The sequence below is a fragment of the Patagioenas fasciata genome, chromosome 15 (assembly GCF_037038585.1).
Source record: "Patagioenas fasciata isolate bPatFas1 chromosome 15, bPatFas1.hap1, whole genome shotgun sequence".
NCBI classification, from domain to species: domain Eukaryota; kingdom Metazoa; phylum Chordata; class Aves; order Columbiformes; family Columbidae; genus Patagioenas; species Patagioenas fasciata.
Genome location: NC_092534.1, coordinates 1,152,596 through 1,175,350, shown reverse-complemented (window position 1 = coordinate 1,175,350; position 22,755 = coordinate 1,152,596). Strand labels below are relative to the sequence as shown.

Below are 22,755 nucleotides of genomic sequence, written 5' to 3'. Positions count from 1 at the left end.
GTAAGCAACCAGTTATTTTAAATAAAATATTCCTGTTAATAACAATATACCAAACATCTCTGGAATGTTTAGAATACCTTGTATTCATCAGTCAACCTAATGCAGCTGTCGTGATGGGTGAATTTGATTTACTTGAAATTGCCGACAGGAACTAGTGGAGGGGAATACAAAAAGGTGTTTTTCAGTTTTTGTACAAAATGTTCTATATCAGTTTGGAAAGTGGGGCGACAAACTTTGTAGTAAAAATTGTCAATTGTAGCGTTACTGCTCAGGGTATCCACCATAGTAACAAACCAGGGCCAACGGTGCACTGAGCCGTTCCTTGGGAAGAGAAATCAAATCCCTCTGTGTGAACTGGTGCTGGACTGGGCTGGTGCATGTGTGGCAGAATGCAACCCCCTCTCTCCCCCTCCCTCCTTCATCGTGGAAGGAGCAGACACATCTCCCTCTCTCCCTGCTGCTTGAGGCTGACAGCTGCTTTTGTTTGGCCCCAGAGCCCCTGGCCAGGGCTGTTAGGAGAAGGGAGCACCGAGGGGCCAGGGAGCCGCTGGGCGCCCACGGCCTGTGTGGGGATGTTTGGAGGCTTCAGGGGCACCCACAGCCAGTGTGGGGGTGCAGAGAAGCTTCTGGAATGCCCACAGTCAGATCTGATCAGGCTATAAAACGGGATTCTCGTCGAGACTCCGCCCCTTGCGCGGATCTCTTGGAGTTCCGAGCTGAGCCGCTGCCGCCAGGAGCCACTGCCCCCCCGGGACGGAGACTCCGCTTGCCTTGCGCCACGGGTGCGAGTAAATTAACCCTCGCAGGATTGCCAGTGTATCTGCTTTCCGTGCACATTTGCACGTGGATTTATACTTTCCGTGCACATTTGCACGTGTACTCTCTGTGCTCAATACGAGCAGGTGTATAAATTATTTCCTCGCACAGTCGCGAGTGTATTTTCTTCCCATGCTTCCACATAAGCACGTGTAATATTCCGTGCACATCTGCACGTGTATTTCTCCTTGCAGGATTGCGAGTGTATTATAAATTTACCCTCGCAGAATCGCGAGTGTACACTTTCCGTACTCACTACGAGTACGTGCATCCCTTTGAAATAACCCCACACCGTGTTCAGGCAGTGTGGACTCTTCCCGGACTCAGGGACGGCTCCGGCATTGTTTTGGTGAAGCCACGTGCATGCACTCTGTGGACCTCCTGTTGGATTAGTTGCCGCCCCTTAATAATTTTCCTCAACCGATATCCGAACCTGTATTCAAGTAACTTTGGAGTGCTAAACTCTGTTTCTCACCAGTCTAATACAAGTTGGTTTGGACCCTGTTGTCCCTTAAACGAACCTTGGGGGGCCTCTGTGACAGCGGGTAACACCGAATCAGTTGGTAACTTTTTTAGATCAGTTGGGAAGGAGGGCTCTGAGTAAGTGACGTTATCTTCTTGTCATTTTGAGAACTACAACTCTGAAAATTTTGTCACAGTTGAACTTCTGCAAATTTTGGTTTAAATGGCCACAACTATAGGAGGTTTCCTAGAGAACATTTGTTTAGTGCCTCATTCTTTGTACATAATGCTAGGAACGCCTGGAGAGGCAGAAATTGGAGGGGAATATGAAGAAAAACATGCAAGCTGCTGTTTCATGGTGATTTGAGTGCGGTCAAATGATAAACACTTATGCGCTGTCAGCAATAAGCAGCATACACGGTGGAACATGAGCTACAATCACCAGATGCTCCCGTTACGCTTCGGTGTAAATCAAAAGTAGCTCAGCTGCAGACAGTTTGTCGTGCAATGAAAAGGAGATATTATCTTACCTGAACCTATAAAACATCTGTCTCATACTGACACTTCACCAGAAAAGCTACTGTTGTCATATTCATTTGCCAAGGTTTCTTCTTTCACTCTCTGAATTTCTAAGGATTATCAATGTGTGAACACACAGAGTTCATCATCTTCTCCTTTTCCATTCATTTGTATTGAATGAAGCAGGAGATCTACACCAATAATCAAACCCTCCCTCTTTCTAGCCTCTGTATTATACTTTTAACAGGAATGGAAAAAATGTGGTGGTGGTGTGGTTTTTGGTGTGTATTTGTTTGGTTTCAAACTCTAACCTCCCACTGATGTTTTAACGAGGAATCCAGTTAAGAGGAGGTTATTTCAAATTGTCTATCTTGGTGTGCGTTTTCTATGTTGATAATAAAAAGACACGATATATGGAAGTTTTAAATTTATGTTCAGAGATTACTTCAGGACGCAGTTAAACAGAAGTTAATGGGGCAGAAAAGTGGTGATCTGTCACCTCTTTATTACCTGGGCTCTTGGGCCTGAATGCGATAGGGGGTGATTTTGTCTCTGGCTTTAAGCTGGCAGGGCTGGTGGTCTCCATGAATCTGGTATAAAATTCTTGGATTTACTGGTGCAAAAAGATGGCCATGGCAACAGAGTTAAACACTACAAGCCCTACAGCTGGATTCCTGTGTTTTCAAGGAGTTTCCTCTCTTTTGCTTTTTCTGGTTGTCACAGGTTTTTTGCAGCAGCATTTGCAGCTGGAGCAGTGGGTTTTGTGTGAAGCCGCCACCCTCCAGTAAAGCCTTTAGAAAGATTGTCCGGTCTGTGTGCCAACACTGTGAAAAGCACGGATCCTAAAACACCAGAAAGAGTCCAGTAAGCATTCTGAGAGCAATGATGATTTTTCAGTTACGAGTACATGTTGTGTAAATTGAACACAGACTTTGGAGAGATTCTGTTGCTTGTAGTTGCGCTTTTTAGACAAGCATATTGAAACAAGTCCCCAGCTGCCTTTGTAGAGCTCACATTTGTAGAAAGAGAAGTGAAAACACCTTGTGGGCTCAAGTGAGGAGTGGCCTATGTTGCCACCCTTAGGTAAGGGGGAAGAAAAACCTGTACAAGGCAGATTGATTGTTCAGACCTTAGGAAAGAGCTTAAATGTTCCGTGTTGGCCCCAAACGCACAGGGGTGCTGATGGGACTGCCAAGGCTGGTGTTATAGACTGGAAATCCAGGCCAAGTTGAACAAAAATACCCTGTGTTGGGAGCTGAAACACAGACAGTAACAAACCAGGTGTGCGTGTGCTCACCTGGACTGGAAGCCATGTCGCAATCTTCGTAGACATAATAACTACTTACAAGAGGTTTCCAAATTCCCTGTATGTTTTTGGGAGTAGTTAGCTGAGCACAGGCAGTGGCACGGCAGCTTCACAAGAGCCGTGGCAGCTGCTGCTCCGGGGTAACGCTGCCGTGGTCACCAGTTCAGCTGCTTTGCCTGCATTGGGGTAATGTAAGGAAGCCGGGCTGCGGTTCACCCAGGGGACACTTACACGTTTGTGTGTTGGGATTTCCTGACTGTACAGCCCATGGGGTTTTTTTTTGCCTGCTTGTCATCCAACTTTAAGGGCTAAATTAGTGAAAATAAACATGATGGCAGTGGCTTTCCATAGGGACAGCCTGGGAGTGCTGGGTGCTGAGGGTGCCCAATCTGTCCGTCCCTGCTGCCTCGAGGATTTTGCAGGTAGTCTGCTCGTGTTCCCCTTACTGACCCCTTGGGAGTTCTCGGACCTTTCCAACCCATTCCTGAGCCTCAAACACATCATCTTCAGTTCCCAACAGCACACCCTGCACATCAGAGTTAACCTGTTCAGTGCCTCCCGTCAAATTCTCTTTTCCAGCACCCCCGATCCCCTTCTCTTCTAGTTTTCCCTAGCACTAAACCTCTTGTCAAACCCTTTCTTCACTGCCTCACGATCCTTAGTTTCTTCTACCCCAGGATCTGCACTTCTACCAACTCACCGTTTGCATTTCTGGTCTTGAATCCTAATTCCCATTTTTGTGGTTGGATTTGTACATTTTTAGGCTCTTGCTGGCGCCAGTGTCCTCCCGCGCTCTGTTTTGAAGCATGCGCTGAGCTTCTGGGCTCCTTGTTGGTAGTGGGTTTTCATTTGCTTGTTTGAAGAGCAAATCTTTGATACTGGGAGCGGTTATTGGAAACCAACCTAGGCAGGATGCTGAGGGCAGGAATGTAAGGCATGCATGGGAGTGAAGGTGGAGTGGAATAATGACATATACCTATATATCTTCGTTAAAGTTTCTCTTTAAAAAACAAGTGGAGAGAAGAGATTAGAGGTACTATTTGTATAGAACTTTACGTTCACTCTTGATTTATCTGGGGGGGCTGCAGGTGGAGTTGGTTATATTGTCCATCGGGTATTTCAGCAACACAAGCGGCAGCAGCTTCCAGCACTTGTGACCGCAGGGCTCGTGCCTTAGTGCACGTGGGCGGGAAATTCAACATCTCTAGTAACTCCTGAGCTGCAGTGACACCTACCCACCCATTGCTTTCGCTTTTCATTGCTTTTTCATTTCCCATTTTTTTCTAATTTACTTGAAGACAGAAGTTGTGTGTTTGTAATTTACCTTGCTCTAGGTCTGTGTGCTTACTTCTTTACTTTTAGTAACAAACTCATCAAAATACTCTTTCTAATGAAACACACTTGTCCAAAAAAAGCGTAGAAAACGCAACAAACGTGTTTTAGGGCAAATAAACACAACTATAACTGTGTTATAGTGTTAATAGAAGTATAACTTTTAATTTAGGGTGACAAACAGTAGCTGCTGTGATGAAGATTTGGAAGTACTTGCTGGAAGAGAGGTGTTTTTCCTCAGCAGAAGCTGACGGAATGCAGTACGCAGAGTTGGAATTGGTGTCCCAGCACAAAAACCCAGTTGCCTTCACTCTCCCCTCAATATAGCACAAGATTGTGTGTTTTTTCAAGCCTGCCAAGCTGAAATCTCAAGGACTAGATTTACATGGGGCATTAACTGCAATATGTATCTAGGAAGTGTACAATAAAGATATGCTGAAATTCCTGCAAATCACAGACCAAATCCACTTCCCGGGTGGCTCCAGGGAGCCCCATAGCAAAAGGAACAGCCTTGTCTTTGCAAAGAATGGATGAGGAGGAAACCCCTGGAGGTTCAACTGCAAGAAGGCAAAATTGAAGAGAGCAGAGTGGGGAAAGCCGCATTTTATATATAGACTGGCATGACTAATTAGCTTTTGTTTTCCATAGGAGATAAGACTGTTTAATCTTGCAGAGAAGCTGTGAAGTGGTGGTTGGCCACCAATATCTGAGTCCCAAAGTGTTTTGTTACGATGCTGGGATTGTCAGGTCTGAGAGCTGGGCGGTGCTGCCATGAGTCCAGGTACCACTGAGGCCGGTCCTGGGGACACCACCGCGTGCCCTGCCTGTCCCAGAGCCCTGTTCTGTCCCGCAGACGGGCCGTGCTGCTACCTCAGCTCTTTCCTCACAGAAACCTCCGGGTTTGTCCGTGCTTCTGGTGGAAAAGGCCACCAAGCTACGTCAGGCAAGCCAGGAGACACTCAACCCTTTTTGCATTGGTAGTTCCATCCGTGAAAGGATGGAGGCAGCGATAAGCTGTGCGTTAATGAAGGTGCTGGAATAAGGCGTCAATACCTGAGTGCATGTGTATACTAAGAGTAACGTAACTTCAATGTGGTTTTTTGTGACAGGATATTTGTGAGCACACATGTACACTTACATGCAATGTTTTATTCGGTTTCAGTAATCGTTGTTGTGGTGCAGTGACTACTTGTGTTTGCCAAGAACACGTAGATACGAAAGGAAATAACAATGACTGTTCTTTCGGTAAACTTCAACTGTATCCCATTGGAGTGTTATTGGAAAGTCCGCTTACACAGCTATAAATATTTGTTGTGTTGTTGTGACTGATGCTGATGGAGAGATCGGTCACTTTGTTCTGTAGCTTAAACTTATAGCAAATTCTTAAGGTTCTAGAACTGTAGGTTATTTATCTGTCTGTCAATCAATCTGGAAATAATCTCCTGGAATGATGGGCCTCAGCTCTGTGGTATTAATTACGATGGCTGGGCAGTTTGCATAAGCAGACAGACTAGTGATATTTTCTGCTTTGTTTTGAAGCAATGTCATTAGTTTGGGGGTGAGAAGCCATTCCGAAGTGTATTTAGTTAGGCTGAGATCCACAAAAACAGATTTAAGTGTGGTTTTGTATAGGCAATTTTCAAATTATATTTTAGCTCGACATATTATTGCTTCTTTAAAGCTTTATAACTTGAACTTATTCTTATATTAAAGAAAAATAAATTCAGGAAAATACGACTTAAACATGTGTGCTACATAAAGATGTCAAAAGTGCTATAATTATATTTCATCGAGTGTAACGTAACATTTTAATAGGTAGTGTCTAGGGCTGATCTGACAAGGCATCTTTAAAGTTTTGAAATGAATGCTCAAAATAAGAAAACATGCCACTTAAATGTAATGAATCATTTCTATAAGGTAGGGGCTGGCTAGAAGTGCCAGAGAAGTTGTTTCACTCAGAGGGGGCTCTGTTACATTCTGAAGTGCTCTGAAGTAGCTGTTTGTTCTTTCACATTTGATTTCCAAGAGTGAAAAACCCCCGGGCTTCCCTCTGCCCGGCTCTTGGGGCAGGGAAGGGCCAGCCCTTGGGAAGTCTCTAGCGAGACTTCAGGCTGACTCAGTGCACATCCTTCAAAATATAATTAATTGCATTACATTAAAGTTATCCAACCAGTCCTTCAAGTGTATAATCAACAGCAGTAAGTTGACAAGTTTATCCATCACTTCACAAGACAAATCCTAATTAAACAAGAAAGAGGCTTAATCTTTATGTTGCAACATAAATCATGTGTACTGCTCACTAAGAGATGGGATCAATTTAATTTTGTACAGCTGCGCTACTGACAGCCGTTGTTTGTAAAGCAGTGCAGAACTCCTCGCACTGACTGGGCACCCCGGCGGGCAGCGGTGCGGTCACAGAACCCAGAGTGTCAGGGATGGAAGGGCCCTGGAAAGCTCATCCAGTGCAATCCCCCATGGAGCAGGAACACCCAGCTGAGGTTCCACAGGAAGGTGTCCAGGCGGGTTTGAATGTCTGCAGAGAAGGAGACTCCACAGCCTCCCTGGGCAGCCTGCGCCAGGCTCTGCCACCCTCACCAGGAACAAGTTTCTTCTCATCTTTCAGTGGAACCTCCTGTGTTCCAGTTTGCACCCATTGCCCCTTGTCCTGTCACTGGTTGTCACCCAGAAGAGCCTGGCTCCATCCTCCTGACACTTACCCTGTAAACGTTAATGAGGTCACCCCTCAGTCTCCTCTTCTCCAAACAGCTCCAGATGAGCTTGTCCGAGCCGGCAGAGACTCAGATCAGACTCCAGGGGCTGCAGTGTCTCCTTCAGCCGTCTGAGGAGCGATGAGACGGGCGATGTTCTGCCCTGCGCGGGTGGGATTGCCCATTGACCCAGGAGTGTCCTTAGAGTAGCAGGACTCATGCTGTATGCATAGCACATATGCATTTATGTGGTTATATAGCATATGCTGGATCTACGCCGTGTGTGTAGACAATCTAAACTGTGGCTTTATTAAAACATAACACAAAAATTCAGTCTAGAGGGGCACACATAGTGACTGGAACTTCTTGCCTTTTGCTTCCTTCTCTCCCTCTTCCACACCCTCCTTTTTCTTTCTCGTGTTAATTGCTCCCTTTGTTTCTAATTGGGTTACTGAATTCTCATGGTGTGTCGAAATCTGGTGTCTGACGTTGCAACTTCATTATTTCATTGATACAGGATTAAATTTAAAGAAGCTTTGAAGTCCCTGATATGCAACTGGTGAATCATTGTGTATTTAACAGCATATTTGCAAAGGAGATTCAGAAGATGCTCAGTACCTCGCTGAATCTACAAAACCAGGGTGAAAATGTAAAGCCGAGTGCCAGATTTTCTACTCCGGTATGTGCATGATGCTTCCACCAAAAAAATCATAGTCTTCAAATAAAGGGACATTGCACACATTTAACAGAGGGAAATATTCTCAGTGCTGGCATCTGCCTGGTTTGTAAAGAGGGGGAGGCCAAACCGGTAACGTTTCAGTGCCGTGCGCCCTCAGCAGTGTGTGTGCGGCATACGATTTTTTTAATATGGAAAACCTAATTTCTTTTAAATATATCCCTCTTGGTTGTAGCTGTAATTTACTGAATATTTCTGAATATATTAATGTATTTTTTATTAAGGAACTGAAAAATGTTTCCTGCTGTGTGTGCATTACTTTTGGCGGTTTAATTAATTGTCTAGACTAAAGACACAATGTAGCTCTTGGTTCAGCTGTCTCCTGCAGCTAAAGGCATACATTTGGTGAAGGGATTAAGGAGCTATGAAGTCTGGGGAATGAACGGACTTTGGAAACCTCCCAAAAATGTCTTATGTAATGATTTTTGTCATGGTGAAAGCTATAGTGGCTGTGGTTCCAGGCAGAAAAGTTCATCTCTGTTCCAGCACAGCAGAACAATTCCTGAGTAGTTGTATTGATGTTCCTCTTTACGAGCAAATTGTAAATATTTGTGTATCTTCTTCATCTAAAAATAATTGTGAATTTATCATCATCCTGCTGTACTGGTGAAGAGAGGATTTTCCTTTTTCTGGTGTTGTCTGTGCAGACTTCAGCAGAAGGTCCTGAGCTGCCAGGTTCCCCTTGTGTCCTGTGAAGGAGCAGGAACCTGGAATGGTGAAAACACCCAGGAGCCCAGAGTGCTTGTAGAGCATGGAGGCCGGGTGCTGAGTAATCAGCATGGGGTGCTGCCTCCCTGCTGCTTGGCTGTCGGGAGGTGTCCGTGCAAACCCCGAATGGGCCGGGGGCAGCCCCTGGTCGCTCTGCTGGGGACACCCGCGGTGCCTCGTGGCACCGTGGGGAAACCGGGTGGTGTGTAAACTCCTGCAAAAAACCGCTTTGCTGTGAATTAAATTTGCTCTAAGTAAACTTATTTCGGTGATGACAAAGGGAAAATTAAAAAGCATTCATGGAAAAGTGGAAAATTGCAAGGAAGTGTCAATATCCTGGAAGTTGTTTGCTGATGTTGATTGAAAAAATAAAGGTAAGCAGCTTTCAGGGGACTGTCTGTAGTAGCCAGCTCCATTTTCTGATCTGGATTTGTTCACTGCACTAGGGACATTAATGGGATGATTCTGTTGTTACTAAGACTGACATGTGCTGCTGTGTAAACAGTCAGGACTGGACCTGGCTATGAGAGGGGTGCATCTGGGCAGTAAAGGGCCCCTCTGCTGGCAGGCTTGGCGTGAGACTCAGTGATAAACCAGGGATAGAGTACCAAAATACTATCAAAAAATTACACATGGAAGAAAGAGATATGTGGAAATTAAAACTATATTTGGGGTTTTCACCTGAGAAACTACCTACAGTTAAATGAATCATTTAATGTTGTGATGTACTGTTGTATGAAACAAGATGAGTTAGAAATGTATTCGGTATCAGTGAAAACGACAAGGAGAGCCTGGGGGAAGAGCCTTGGTGGCAGTCACCATTCTCTTGTACCCGTGGATTGCTCTTGGGTTTCCTGGACCAGCCGGTGCTGTGGTTGTGACTCAGCGCAGGGCAGCGCTGGTTCCTGTGCTGCCCCGGCTTGGCTTGAGACGGGCACTGCAGAGGGACTGGACTTGCTGCTGGGTGTCACCGGGGGTCACACAGCTGCCCCAGCCCCATGGCTGGTGTCCCTGATGCCCCCCTGCCTGTGGCACTGTGCTCAGGGCTGCACTGGCACACAATCAGCCTTACAAGCTCCTCCATCCTCCCATACCATCATGGACAAACAAGCAGATCAAACATTAAAGAACCAGTCCTTTCCTTTAGTGAATAATTCCAAATACATTTGGAGCTATAAATTCAATGCTGGATTGTATCTACAGTGGTGCTTATACTAAACTTGCAGTGCTCTTGTTGAGACGCGGTCTGGTTTGAGTCAGCAACAGGGTGGCTTTTGTTTTTTGAAGCATGCATTCCTTAGCACACACGCTGCGCTCCCTAACATCATCCAGCCCTGTCCACTGCTGCTGGAATGTTTGCCCGAGGATGCTAAACCATCATTTTTGCAGTCTCTGAGATGCTCAGTAGAATATTCAAATGTCTTTTGATTGCCGAGTTGTGAAATTTGTTCTGAATCCTGGTGATGGTTCATTGCACTGTCGCTCAGAGGTGACAGTGGCTTTTTAATGCGTATTGAGTGAAAATTGGGTGTGAGAAATTGCGCCCGCAACCTTAGTTGTTACAGTCATTAGTGCTGATCGGGCTGTGAAGTTTGTTTTCCATGAACCTCGCATGCTCTTGCAAGCTGTGGGAATTTAAGCTTTGAGAAAGAGAAATGTACAACTTGAGTAGCATCCATGGAAACACTTAAAAACATCACGAATGACTCTGACCCTCTTGCTGTAGAGTTCATAGAAGTGAACACACAAATTAATTCACTGGAATTCACCTTGGCTGCTTTTTTGAGCATTCCAGCAAAAATACCATCTGTCGTACAAAGGGTTGGGTGGTTTTGGTGTAGATTGTCACGATAGCTGCGGCCGCCTCCTGCGTCCCCTCTGAGCTCGGTGACGCCTCATCCTTGCCCGTGGCCTTGCAGCCTCGTCCCCTCGCAGGGCTGGGGGCTCTGCCTGTTCCTCAGCGCCGGCTCCTGTGCCCAAGGGATGGAGAGCTCGGGCTGGGATGACGCATCGTTAGTAACCTGCAGAAGACTCTCCTGGAACCCTTTAAACACAGCCTAAGTTCTTTTTTTAGAGGAAATATGTGTTGTCTTCGGAACTTGTACTGAGGTGTTTGTGTGCAAATCATTTCTGGAGACAGTTGCAGTCTTAAAAAGCTGTGTTTGTGCTTCTCATGCCTTTCTGGTGTTTGCCATTGACTGTATCTCTCTAAGCCTCAGAGTGAAAAGATGTCTTAAAAGAGCTGCTTTTAAGTGAATAATTAGACTGTATTTTTTGTGCAAAGAAGGAATGTCATGAGCACTGTCTTGGACAAAATAAGACTGACATGAAAACCTAAGGATCAGTACAACTTAATTTATACTTTCGCTTGCAAAGGAATATCAAAAGACATCATTGCTTATGTGAGCATACACATTTTATTTGTCTATGTATTTTGTCACTTCTAGATGTCACTATTCAGGAAAATACCTGATATCGCAGAATCACACAGAATCCCAGAGTGTCAGGGACTGGAAGGGACCTGGAAGGCTCATCCAGTGCAGTCCCCCCATGGAGCAGGAACACCCAGCTGAGGTTCCACAGGAAGGTGTCCAGGCGGGTTTGAATGTCTGCACAGAAGGAGACTCCACAGCCTCCCTGGGCAGCCTGGGCCAGGCTCTGACACCCTCACCAGGAACAAGTTTCTTCTCAAATTTCAGTGGAACCTCCTGTGTTCCAGTTTGCACCCATTGCCCCTTGTCCTGTCACTGGTTGTCACCCAGAAGAGCCTGGCTCCATCCTCCTGACACTGCCCCTTTCCATATTGATCCCCAGGAATGAGTCCCCCCTCAGTCTCCACTTCTCCAGCTCCAGAGCCCCAGCTCCCTCAGCCTTTCCTCACACGGCAGATGCTCCACTCCCTCCAGCATCTTGTTGGCTGCGCTGGACTCTCTCCAGCAGTTCCCTGTCCTTCTGGAACTGAGGGGCCACAACTGGACACAATATTCCAGGTGTGGTCTCCCCAGGGCAGAGCAGAGGGGCAGGAGAACCTCTCTGACCTACTGACCACCCCCTTCTAACCCACCCCAGGTACCATTGGCTTCCTGGCCACAAGGGCCCAGTGCTGGCTCATGGTCACCCTGCTGTCCCCACGACCCCCAGGTCCCTTTCCCCTACACTGCTCTCTAATAGCTCATTCCCCAACTTATACTGGAACCTCAACCTTATGTTGAAAATGAAAAGCATTAAAGCAGCTGGGCTGCGTTGTCTCTGCGGATCAGAGGCGGTTGTACCCGTTTGGGTCGGGTGCTGAGGGAAGGGAAAATGAGCGTGGTCTCCAGTTGGATTCTTTGTGTGCTGTGTCAGAAAAGGTGTTGGAGCAGCGTGGCTCGGGGAGCGCGGCGGCTCCGGGCTGTCAGGAGGATGGCAGGATCTGCCTGATTCTGAAAAAGAATTGATCTTTAAAAATAGACTTTGGATCCACATTTAGACGGATATAAAAAATCTGAGTGTAATTAAGTTTGTATGTCAAAACTAGTCAAGTTTTTTTTAGCACTTCTTTTTAAAGTCTCAACACAGCTATTTTTATTTCATTGGATGAATTAAATCTTTCATTGCTACTTCCTTTTTATTACTGAATCTGTGCTAATCTCTGATTGAAGTATTTGCAAGAATATGTTATCTATTCATTGTATTTTCTTTTCCTGGCAACAAGAATTTGCCATTTCCACAGCTGAACGATGGGAACATCCCAAGTATCCAAACTTTGTGTTCATTATTTTTCTGTAGAGTTGATGTTTCATAAGGTCGAATAACTTGAAATATATTATATTCTTAAATAGAAATGAAGAATGTAGATGGTCCTTGAAAAGGAGGTTACAAAGAATTCCGAAGAGGCATTTTTGTCACAAAGTTTGAAAAGATATTGCAAAATACGTCATTTTCAATATATTTATTAAAGTATTCTAAGTAATCACATTCATATTAGTAACACTAACACATTTCATGTAATAGGGTATCAAAAAGCCAAAGTAATAACCATACTAAATCTTCAAACAAATCATTGGTGAAGTTGGCATTATTTTTAATTTGCCTTTATTGTTCACATTTTGATGAATGCGCATTTGGTCATAGGCAATGTTGCTAACTGATAATATGATAGTTGATCAAAACATTGATGTGTTTGTATTGTCTGCAGTCTTAGGTGACCTGCTGCAGTGACCCGTCCTGCTGGCGCTGCCGTGTGCGCCGCCGTCCTCCCTCCGGCCTCTGCCCACACGCTCACATCTTGCACCGATGCTCTCCTCTAACCCTATTTTTAAATTTTAAAGCAAGGCTTTCCCAGGATCGGTATCAAATATTTTCCTAGGCAAACCCCAATTTCAGTTTCTTATCCTTATGATTTTAGATAATAGCTGGGAGAATTTGTGGAGAAAAAGGGAAGACTTGTAACTGCGGCATGAAGAGGCTCCGTCAAGGTCTTGTCGATTCACTGTGGGAGGAGAAACATTTCAGCGGTGCCGGAGGGGGGTTGTGACCGCTCTGCTGGCTCCAAGTCGAAGCTTCTGCTCAGTTTGTTGTAGAGAGGAATTGTTCTTTTTCCTCAGAAAGTTGGGGAAAGGAGAGCGAGAGCCAGGCTGGTGCTCAGCCCTGGCCGGGGGGCTCCAGAGCTGCTGCAGGAGCTCAGGGTGCTGGGAGGTGTTTTGCCAGGGCTTCCCTTGCACTGGCAGGGCTCAGGTGCTGTCTGTTGGTTGTTTCTGTCGGTTCAAATTGCTCTGTAGCTGAACCGCATGTCTCTGCTTTTCGTGTAGCGGTGCAGGGTGGATTTCAGAGCTCAGACTGGCGCAGCGCTGCACTTACGGGGCTTGGAGCTGGTGTGGTTTGAATATCCCCTGGTTACCCAGCTCCAAACTTTGCACCCAGTTCAGACAGTGGTGATGAAAAGTGCATCAGCCAGTCTTTGAAACTGTTACTGATAATTAACGTCACAATTTAAGGTGGGTTTTTTTTGTTGTATCATCAGTGATGTTGATTGAGAAGCTTGAAATCCACGGCAGAATAAAATCAAAGCATTTCAAAGGTTTAAGCCCATGTAGTCTCCTGATACCAGCTTTCCCAAATGTGCCTCTGCTAGACAGAGAAAAACACTCAAATAGGCACTGGCTTATTAGAAAAAAGCAAAGGTTTTGGTTCTTGTGCTGTGCTGGCACCCCACAAATTTACAATCTGTCTAAACAATCTTTGGACATTCCCAAGCAAATGAGAACGGTGTGACCGGGGCTCTGTTCTGCCACCACAGCCAGCTTGTTTAGATACGGGTACCTTATTTCTGTGAAGCCAGTTTTGGGTAATTGTATCTAGAACATTTCTTATTAGTAGTGGGAGACTATGGAGCTCTAGGTGGATAGTAAAGAATAACAGTACGTGTTTGTAGACTCCTCGATGAGCTGAAATGAAATGTTTTAGTTGAACTGGCTACTCCATTAATTTTTTTTCTGATTTCTAGAGGGAAATATTGAGATTAGAAGAAGAAAATTTCCATTTCTTAGGCTCCCATCTGGAAATGCATTGCTGCAAGTGCTTCAGGTTGAGTAGCCCAAGTTGTAAGCTGGTTTTAGGAGTCTTTTTCAGAAGAGTTCTCTGAATTATTATTATGAGCTGCACAAGTTTGTTACGAACTTTACAAAACTAACGCCAAAGGATAGGATGTGATATAGCGTAAGTCAACGTGAGATCTGTAAATAAGCTGATTTGATCCTCTCCTTTGTTCACAGATTAATTTAATCCCAGTCCCAGGTATGATTTCTGTACAACATGGCAATGAATAGTTTCTCTAAATGCTTCTGTCTATCAGGCAACAAGAAGCTTTTCCTTGATAAAGTCTCAGCATGGAGTTCAGCTCTCGATCTGCAGTAGAGTGCATTGCTGGTGAAACTTATCCTTTTGGAGGCTCCTATAAACTTTTGAGAAGGTTATATATGCAACAAAACTTGCATTTCTGGAGGTGCGTTTAATGGTGTACGTTCTATTTTGACCTTTACGCTGTAATGAGTATCTTTCACAGGGAATATCTCTGACTTTTTCGTAGTACGAAGTTTTGGAAACTGAAAATTGAGGGTGGTGAACTTACTTGGTTCATTGGAATCCAGATGCTAGCTGGTTCCTTCATTTGCTTTGCCTGTGCTCCTGTCCACATCTGGCCAAGCCTGGAGATTTGTATCCAACTTACTGAAAAAACTGTGTACTGAACATGTTGCTTCTGCTGATCAAGTATCATGTCCTTTCTTACTTATTGGGGTTCATACACTGGTGTATAAAGTTGTTTGGCAAACTCTGAGTTCTTTATGGTCCTGCACAAAGATTCTGGTATATGTGGCTGTGAGCATGGAAAAGAAGTTTATGTCTCGGAGCTGCCTTGGAAAAATTTTAATCTGTATTAAAATTAAAAGTTTTCCTGAAACTGAAGATCTATTTCCCTGATTTAGGGATGAAATGAGAAATACAAAAGATGAAAAGTGATTCAGGGCTATGAAGATATGAAATGACACACAGAATTTCCATGAATCCGTAAGAATAGCTTGTCCTTGGGTTTGTGCTTGTTATTGATTTGGGAATGGAGAGGAGACTTCAAGGGTGGATTTGGGAGAGAGCTCTTGTGGAAGAATCACAGAATCCCAGAATGTCAGGGACTGGAAGGGACCTGGAAAGCTCATCCAGTGCAATCCCCCCATGGAGCAGGAACACCCAGCTGAGGTTCCACAGGAAGGTGTCCAGGCGGGTTTGAATGTCTGCACAGAAGGAGACTCCACAACCTCCCTGGGCAGCCTGGGCCAGGCTCTGCCACCCTCACCAGGAACAAGTTTCTTCTCATCTTTCAGTGGAACCTCCTGTGTTTCAGTTTGTACCCATTGCCCCTTGTCCTGTCACTGGTTGTCACCGACTCACAACTCAAGTCAGTCTTGAAGGACCTGGAGACGCTGTCCCGATCCCAAAGGCAGGATTGTGCAGGCACGGGCTGACCACGGACCCGCTGCACCACATCCCAGCTGCTCGTTCCACAAAGCCCAGCTCGCTTCGGGATGTGCTGGCGAGGGGTTTGTATGTAAGAAACAGGAGGTAATTAATCTGTGCTATTTGGAGCTAATGAGGCAGAAATACTGCTCAGATTTGGACATCATGCTGATGATGTCTGACATGGAGACATCAAATACGCTGACAGCTTTCAAAGAAGAACAAATTGGAAATAAAGACCTGTGACGAAAGATGAAGTGCAGCAGGTTTATGTGGTCAGAAGAGAGGAGGTGACAGGACGGGCGGCTTTTGGGTCACTTGTGGCTCTGTGCCCAGGCGGGGTGGGGAGAAGCAGCTGCTGGTGCCATCACACCAGGTACCGCATCACCAGAGCCTCTGGAGCGGCTCTGCCTGGGAAACCCCAGCCACAGTGCCCGTGGAGAACCAGGGGAGGAATTTCACCCTGGGTCACGTCACTCTGCAGCCACTGCAAAGTTAACCCAAAGCTGTAAGGAGCAAAGGGCAGCTTGTGAGGAGCCGGCGTGGAGCTGCTGGGCCTGTGCTGGAAAGGATGTGCAGGGACAATTGGTCTCAGGAGAGCAGCACAAGCCGACAAGCACTGATGGGGCAGGGAGTAGTAAACAACTCCTTTGCCTGTATGTTCCTATACTGTGTGGATGTAAAGTAATCCAAGGTAGTTTATCCTCAGTGGATTAAAAATGTGTTTAAGATCATTCTGAAAAATCCTATATTTTTTTTTAAGCCACATGTGGGACTTCTTGTAATATTTATGGAGTCGAGGCCATTGTGGATCCAGGCAAATCCGTCACATTGTACGTTTTCAGGAGAGAGTAAGAGCAGGAAGGCACCGTAGCAGGCCAACGACAGAGGTTATAGAATTGCCTTTGTTGCTTGTTAAGAATAGGTTTGATAAATATCTGTCATAAATTACATCTCTATTCTTCAGTCCTTAGTGGAAAGTTTGCCTTACATAGTCTTTTGCCATCTGCTGCAGACCTCTCTTTCACCGATGCTATGAAAAAATGCACAAAACACTACCTTTTTTTTCAAACTAAGGGTTTGTTTTTTCTTCCTCCAGCATCTTCTTTCATTTTACTTTATTTTTTTGGTCATCTTATATGATTTGTTCTCTGATCACATCTGTTTGTCTCAAGAAAATACACACAGCAAATAGTTAAAAGAGAAGAGTGGTAAAAAGAAGATTGGAGACGGGAAGGAGAGATAATTGTCTAATTACAATATTGTGTGTGCAGAATCCAAAGGGAATGCTCTTGCTGTGATGGAGTGAAATGCTGCAGGAAGAAGTAGGTGTAACAAAGAGGAAAGCAGTGAATAAAACAGGATAACAGAGCAGGTAAGGGGAAGTAATTCAGAGAGCTTGTGGGAGTTGAAAGGAGAATGAAAACAGCCAAGGGAACCAAGAGACGGCAGCTGAGAAAGAGACAGGAGCTGAACGGGGTGAGCGGTGGTGGCAGGGAAGGAAACAGCTGAAAAACTGCTGCAGAGGAGGTGGTAGAGACAGAAAAGAGCAGTGTTGGGGGGCAGAGACAGAGCAGTGTTGGGGGGAGAGACAGAGCAGTGTTGAGGGGAGAGACAGAGCAGTGTTGGGGGGCAGAGACAGAGCAGTGTTGGGGGGAGAGACAGAGCAGTGTTGGGGGAGAGACAGAGCAGTGTTGGGGGGCAGAGACAGAGCAGTGTTGGGGGGCAGAGACAGAGCAGTGTTGGGGGAGAGACAGAGCAGTGTTGGGGGGCAGAGACAGAGCGGTGTTGGGGGGAGAGACAGAGCAGTGTTGGGGGGCAGAGACAGAGCAGTGTTGGGGGGAGACAGAGCAGTGTTGGGGGGCAGAGACAGAGCGGTGTTGGGGGGAGAGACAGAGCAGTGTTGGGGGGCAGAGACAGAGCAGTGTTGGGGGGAGAGACAGAGCAGTGTTGGGGGGCAGAGACAGAGCAGTGTTGGGGGGCAGAGACAGAGCAGTGTTGGGGGGAGAGACAGAGCAGTGTTGGGGGGCAGAGACAGAGCAGTGTTGGGGGAGAGCTCAGTGAAAGGCTGGGAGCTGGGGGAATGGCTGAAAAGTGTTGAAGGCAGCTGAGAAGGAATCAAGCGATGAGAGATGTCAAAGCATTAAGGTTTGAGAAGAGCAGAGAACACGTTGTCAAAAGCAGGAGAGCTCTCCAAACGGCTTTTCAGCCCCGGCTCGTGTTCAGAGCTGCTATTGCCAGCGCTGGGCCTGTGCTCCAGTGTTCATATTGCTCCTGCTGCTCTATCTGAAAGCCCTGGTTTGATCTCCTGTTTGCGGTGTCACTCTTCACAAATTTAATAAACATTATCAGCCATTCTAAACACACAGGAGAAAGCTTGTTTACCCTTCATTTCCTGGAACAGGAACTGTGAAATGTCAGCTGTTCCGTGCCGTTGTGCCTGTTTGACTGTTCACTTGCGACTGGCATCGCAGAGATTTCGCATTCAGCTGGTCTGCGTGTCTCTAAATGGATTAATAACAATGCCATTTTACAGTTTCAACTTGAGTAGACTTCTTTTCCTTCTTTAATTTCCTGCTGCTTAAGTAATTGGGTTCAGCGAGTGAAGAACCTTTTCTCCACCACTTCTTTGCAGTAGGAACCATCGTGAAGACATTGGTGAAAACGTACGTGTTGTGTCAGTGGCTTTGGGAATCACATCACAGGAAGGGAATTACAGCTGGTTGTGATGCACACACCTGAATTTCACGGGGTAACTGAAGAGGGAAACGTCAATTTTTTAATTGTTCTTGGAAATAAAGTGGCTTGAATTTAGTCTGCACTTAGTCTGTGGCTACAGTATTGGGTGTTCCCAGTTTGGGGCTGTAGTTTTGTTCTGAGCTTGTCTGTTGTTGCAGTTATTGCTGAACGGAGAGTGAGAAACTCCTGTCGCTGATGCTCTGCCCACTGAAAAAGCAGAAGTAAATGGGTAGTTTATTAGGGACTGGCTAATTAATTTCTGCCTTGTTTAAAATCTACTGCACTAACCTTCTCAACTTGTCCTTGGCAGAGAGTATGAAAAAAAGGAGTAGAAAGGTGAAAAATTCCTCTAAATGTAGCTGAAAAAAATATCATGTAATAGTTTTCATTTCCCTGTGATATAAAGAGATGTGGGTGGGTGAAAGACTTGGACGAGGGAATAGAGTGACTGTCAGCAAGTTTGCTGGGGACACCAAGCTGGGAGGAGTGGCTGACACTGGAAGCTGTGCTGCCTCCAGAGACCTGGACAGGCTGGAGAGCTGGGCAGGGAAACATTTAATGAAATAGAACAAGGGCAAGTGTAGAGTCTTGAATGTGGGCAGGAACAACCCCAGGTTCCAGTGTAAGTTGGGGAATGACCTATTAGAGAGCAGTGTAGGGGAAAGGGACCTGGGGGTCCTGGGGACAGCAGGGTGACCATGAGCCAGCACTGAGCCCTTGTGGCCAGGAAGGCCAATGGTACCTGGGGTGGGTTAGAAGGGGGTGGTCAGTAGGTCAGAGAGGTTCTCCTGCCCCTCTGCTCTGCGCTGGGGAGACCACACCTGGAATATTGTGTCCAGTTGTGGCCCCTCAGTTCCAGAAGGACAGGGAACTGCTGGAGAGAGTCCAGCGCAGCCACCAAGATGCTGAAGGGAGTGGAGCATCTCCCGTGTGAGGATTGAAATCCCATCATTTGATATCATTGATATTTAAAACATTGCTGTCTAAATCTTGTATGCTCATATGAATACAGCAGGTGGCATTTCTCAGGATTATTGAAGGTCCAATGAGGAAAGGCAGCTGTCACCATACTCAGATCACTTAGTTCTGGTTTCAAGGTGTTGAGGGTTTAGATTGCGGGGTGACAATAAACCCCGGCAGATGTGTTGTTCACCTCCTCCCCCCTCCTCCTCCCCTCTCCAGCCCCCCCCTCCCCCCTTCCCACTCAGCACAGGCGATCGGGAGGGAAAGAAGGGCAGAGAGAAGAGAGTTGGGAAAATTAACAATGTTTTACTGATGCTACTGATAAAATAGAGAAAATAATACAAAATATACAAAACCAATCCTGAAAGTCCCAGCAACTGCAGAGCCGGCACCCGAAGTCCTGGACTGGACTCTGCAGCCAACCGGAGCTGGATTCAGTCTGTCACTGGCCTCAGTTCGCAGGGACGACTCGCAAGGTCCTCTCCTAATGTCGCCATAAGCAAAAGGGACGAGATCCTCGTGATCTCCCACTTTTATATGAAGTATTCACGTGAATAGAATGTTACACACAGTTGGTCAGTTTTTGGTCACCAGTTTCTCGTTGCCCCTCTCCCCAGGTGTCCACCCGTGCTTATCAATAACCTCACATTCCATTGCTATGTTCACCAAAACATGGATCTGGTTCTCCAGGAAAACGCAGCTGATATGAAGCTTTAGCTGACAGGCAAATTCACTGAAAGAGAAACTTGTTTTTAACCAAACCAGGACACAAGGCTATTTCAGTAACTGCAGGGGGGAGACATTGCAGCAACACCTGCCAAGGCAGATGGGGCTCCAGGCTCAGCTGCTCCGCCCGGGGCCGTCGGCGCTGTGAGCCGCAGCGGAGCCTGGACCGTCCAAAGGGGACAGGAAGGGCTGCCAGGCAGCCCGGACACACAGAGCTCCCGCCCGCCCTGCGGAGATCCGGCCAATGGCCTTCATAGAACTTACATAAACGAACAGTTTCTTCTCATATGTATGTGATAGATTTGAAAAGGCTTGTATTTTGAAGTAAGTATTTTAGCCCTGGTTTATGAAGGTTCTCTCTCTGTACCTGCTTGTCTTCCTTTTCCTTTTCAACCCCTTACCTTTGAAACGATAGGCCAATTTTAGCTGTTTTCTAAGGGCAGAGATCTCAGAAGAAATAATATTTGCACCCTCTTCCCACCCCGGTTTTAATGTATTGTATTTTGTGAGGTGGGAGATAGACCATGTGAGCACCTCCACTGGAAGCCAGAATGGAAAGTTGCTCTGTTTGACCTAAAATGAGGCACTGGGAATCAGGCTGTATTATATCACTTCTCATGGACTTATTTCCAACACATCTAATACATTCCTAATACATCTGCTGGTGCAGGAGGATCTGCTGAACTTCTGGGGCAGTGGAAGTTCATGACTTTCCATATAGTATTTGCATTCTTTTAATTATTTTGCAGTTAACACTGTGACTCTGAATCTCAGCGGTCAAACAGTTAATAGCATGTATACTTAGCACTCTTTATTATTTGGCTGTGCAATGGAAAGGACTAGGGGGTGCATGCTCAGATTCTTTAATATTAAATTTAATGGCTCTGATATACAATTTCTGTTAGAAATTAGATTAGGAAACAAGTTCTGCATGTTCCTGTTCCTAAAGTTTGAAGTACAAATTGTTGTGACAAATCTCCCATTTTCTGAAATAAGTCTAAATAAAGCAAAATAAGCCCTGAGAGAGACACATCTGGATCCTCCCTCTGGGCACAGGAGCTGCGTGAAAACAAATCCGAGGGTTATTGCTTTGATCCAACACTGGAGCGGCCGGGCTGTGTCGGGGGTTTGTGCACGTTTCGCATCTTGATCTGTGGTGAAAATGATGCACATCCTTGTAAATGTGTGCTATGTGTGTATTTAAGATGCTATGTGTGTTATTCAGGCAAGATATTTTATAAAATTCTTGTGAAATATTTCAGGTGGGAAATGCTTCATTTAAGATTTTGCCAAAGAAAGCAATTCCTGGTTGCAAGTAGCAAAACACTTACATGGCTTTTTCCAATGATTTATTTAGCTTTCAGGGTCTTATCTTTCTCAAGAGAATGGGAAATTAAGGTGGTTTTTTGTTTAATTTATTGGAGCCATGTTGAGAAGCAGAAGCCAGAGACTCCAGCACACACGTGAGTGTGAGTGCTGTGTGGAGGCTGAAGCTGTGACCCAGACCGGGGCGTTTTGGGCAGTCTCTGCAGCTCCTCCGAGTGCCCAAGTCATAGAGGGGCTGAAGCGAAACTCCTTGCTGCCCGGGGCTCATCTGGAATCACCCCTTCCTTTGGAACGTTCTAGAAGGTATTGGTACCAAATACGTTTCTCTGAAGAGTAATTATTCTAAAGAGAGAGTCCCATATTTTTTTTACATTGGTCGGCAAAAAATGATAAACGTGGGATACACGGAAGCCAAGAGAGCGGGTGCGTACCCAGCCCGCTGAGCTGCAGGGTGAGGTTCTTCACAAGTACAGAATCATGTTGCAAGTAGGATGCTTTATACAAAATAAGTGAATGTTTTGGGCTTGGTGACCAAGTGGAAAAATAGTATGTACGTGTTTGGTTCAAACAAATTGAAGTTTGCTGTTTCTGTCATTAAACTGTGTTTGATTCAACACCAACCATTGTTTTAACCCCTGAAAATCCAGGTTTTGGAAAGGAAACCTGAAAAAGTTATAAGCACCTTTTAGAGCAAGCACTTGTCCTCAGAGATTTTGTGTAAGATACGTGAGAGATGGGTTCTCGGGGCTTGCTTGAGGAACATGAAGGTTCTGGGAAGGAACGGAGGTGGCCGGGCAGGCAACCTGAGTGCCGAATGCTGCTGGTCTGCGGAGCAGGGCACAGCGTTTAATAATGCTCTTGTTTCTTCTGTTAGCAAACAAATGACAGCTAACTTCAAAACGAAGCAGGTAGACGTGGGAAAAGCATTGAGATACTCTTCTGACTGTAGTTTTATTTGTGCAAGAGAATGTATTCCAGAGAAAATCTCGCTTTAGAGAGAAGTTAAGGTTGCAAATAGAAGGTTCTGAGGTGAAGGGCTGTTGTATGGAGCCACGTGGCTCTGCTGGCAGTGGGGACGGCCCGTCATCCCTCCGGCCTTGCTGGTACACAGACTGGGCACTGAGAGCATTGGTGCAATGCAGCAGCATGACTTGAATTAGAATAGATGTTCTCCTCCGTTCAAGAAGGGAAGAATGACTTAGGAACATACATGTACATGTCAGTGGTGCTGGAACATGAGGCAGGTTCTTGTCCCTATGGAGCGCGGGTGTAAATCTGAACTGACCTGTGAGTTGTGTACAGTGATGTTTGCAGCCAGTTTGTGGATGAATGGTTTGCGTTTGTGTTAGGGAAATAAAAATATTATTAAATGATCCCAAGCGATTTAAAATGAAGAAATGAAACCCTCTTAATGCAGATCCTTT

General features: G+C 45.7%; 1 long non-coding RNA gene across 5 annotated transcripts in view; it reads left to right on the top strand.

Moving 5' to 3' along the window:
• LOC139829156 (uncharacterized) overlaps positions 1-22,755 on the top strand; it is a 295,027-nt gene that overhangs the window by 75,377 nt on the left and 196,895 nt on the right. The window contains exon 1 of one of the 5 annotated variants that reach the window (XR_011741509.1): positions 7,668-7,822. The exons of the other annotated variants lie outside the window; for them this stretch is intronic. This is a non-coding gene — a long non-coding RNA (uncharacterized lncRNA). Of the gene's footprint in view, positions 1-7,667; positions 7,823-22,755 lie in introns of those variants that run through there. 5 annotated transcript variants of the gene reach the window in all.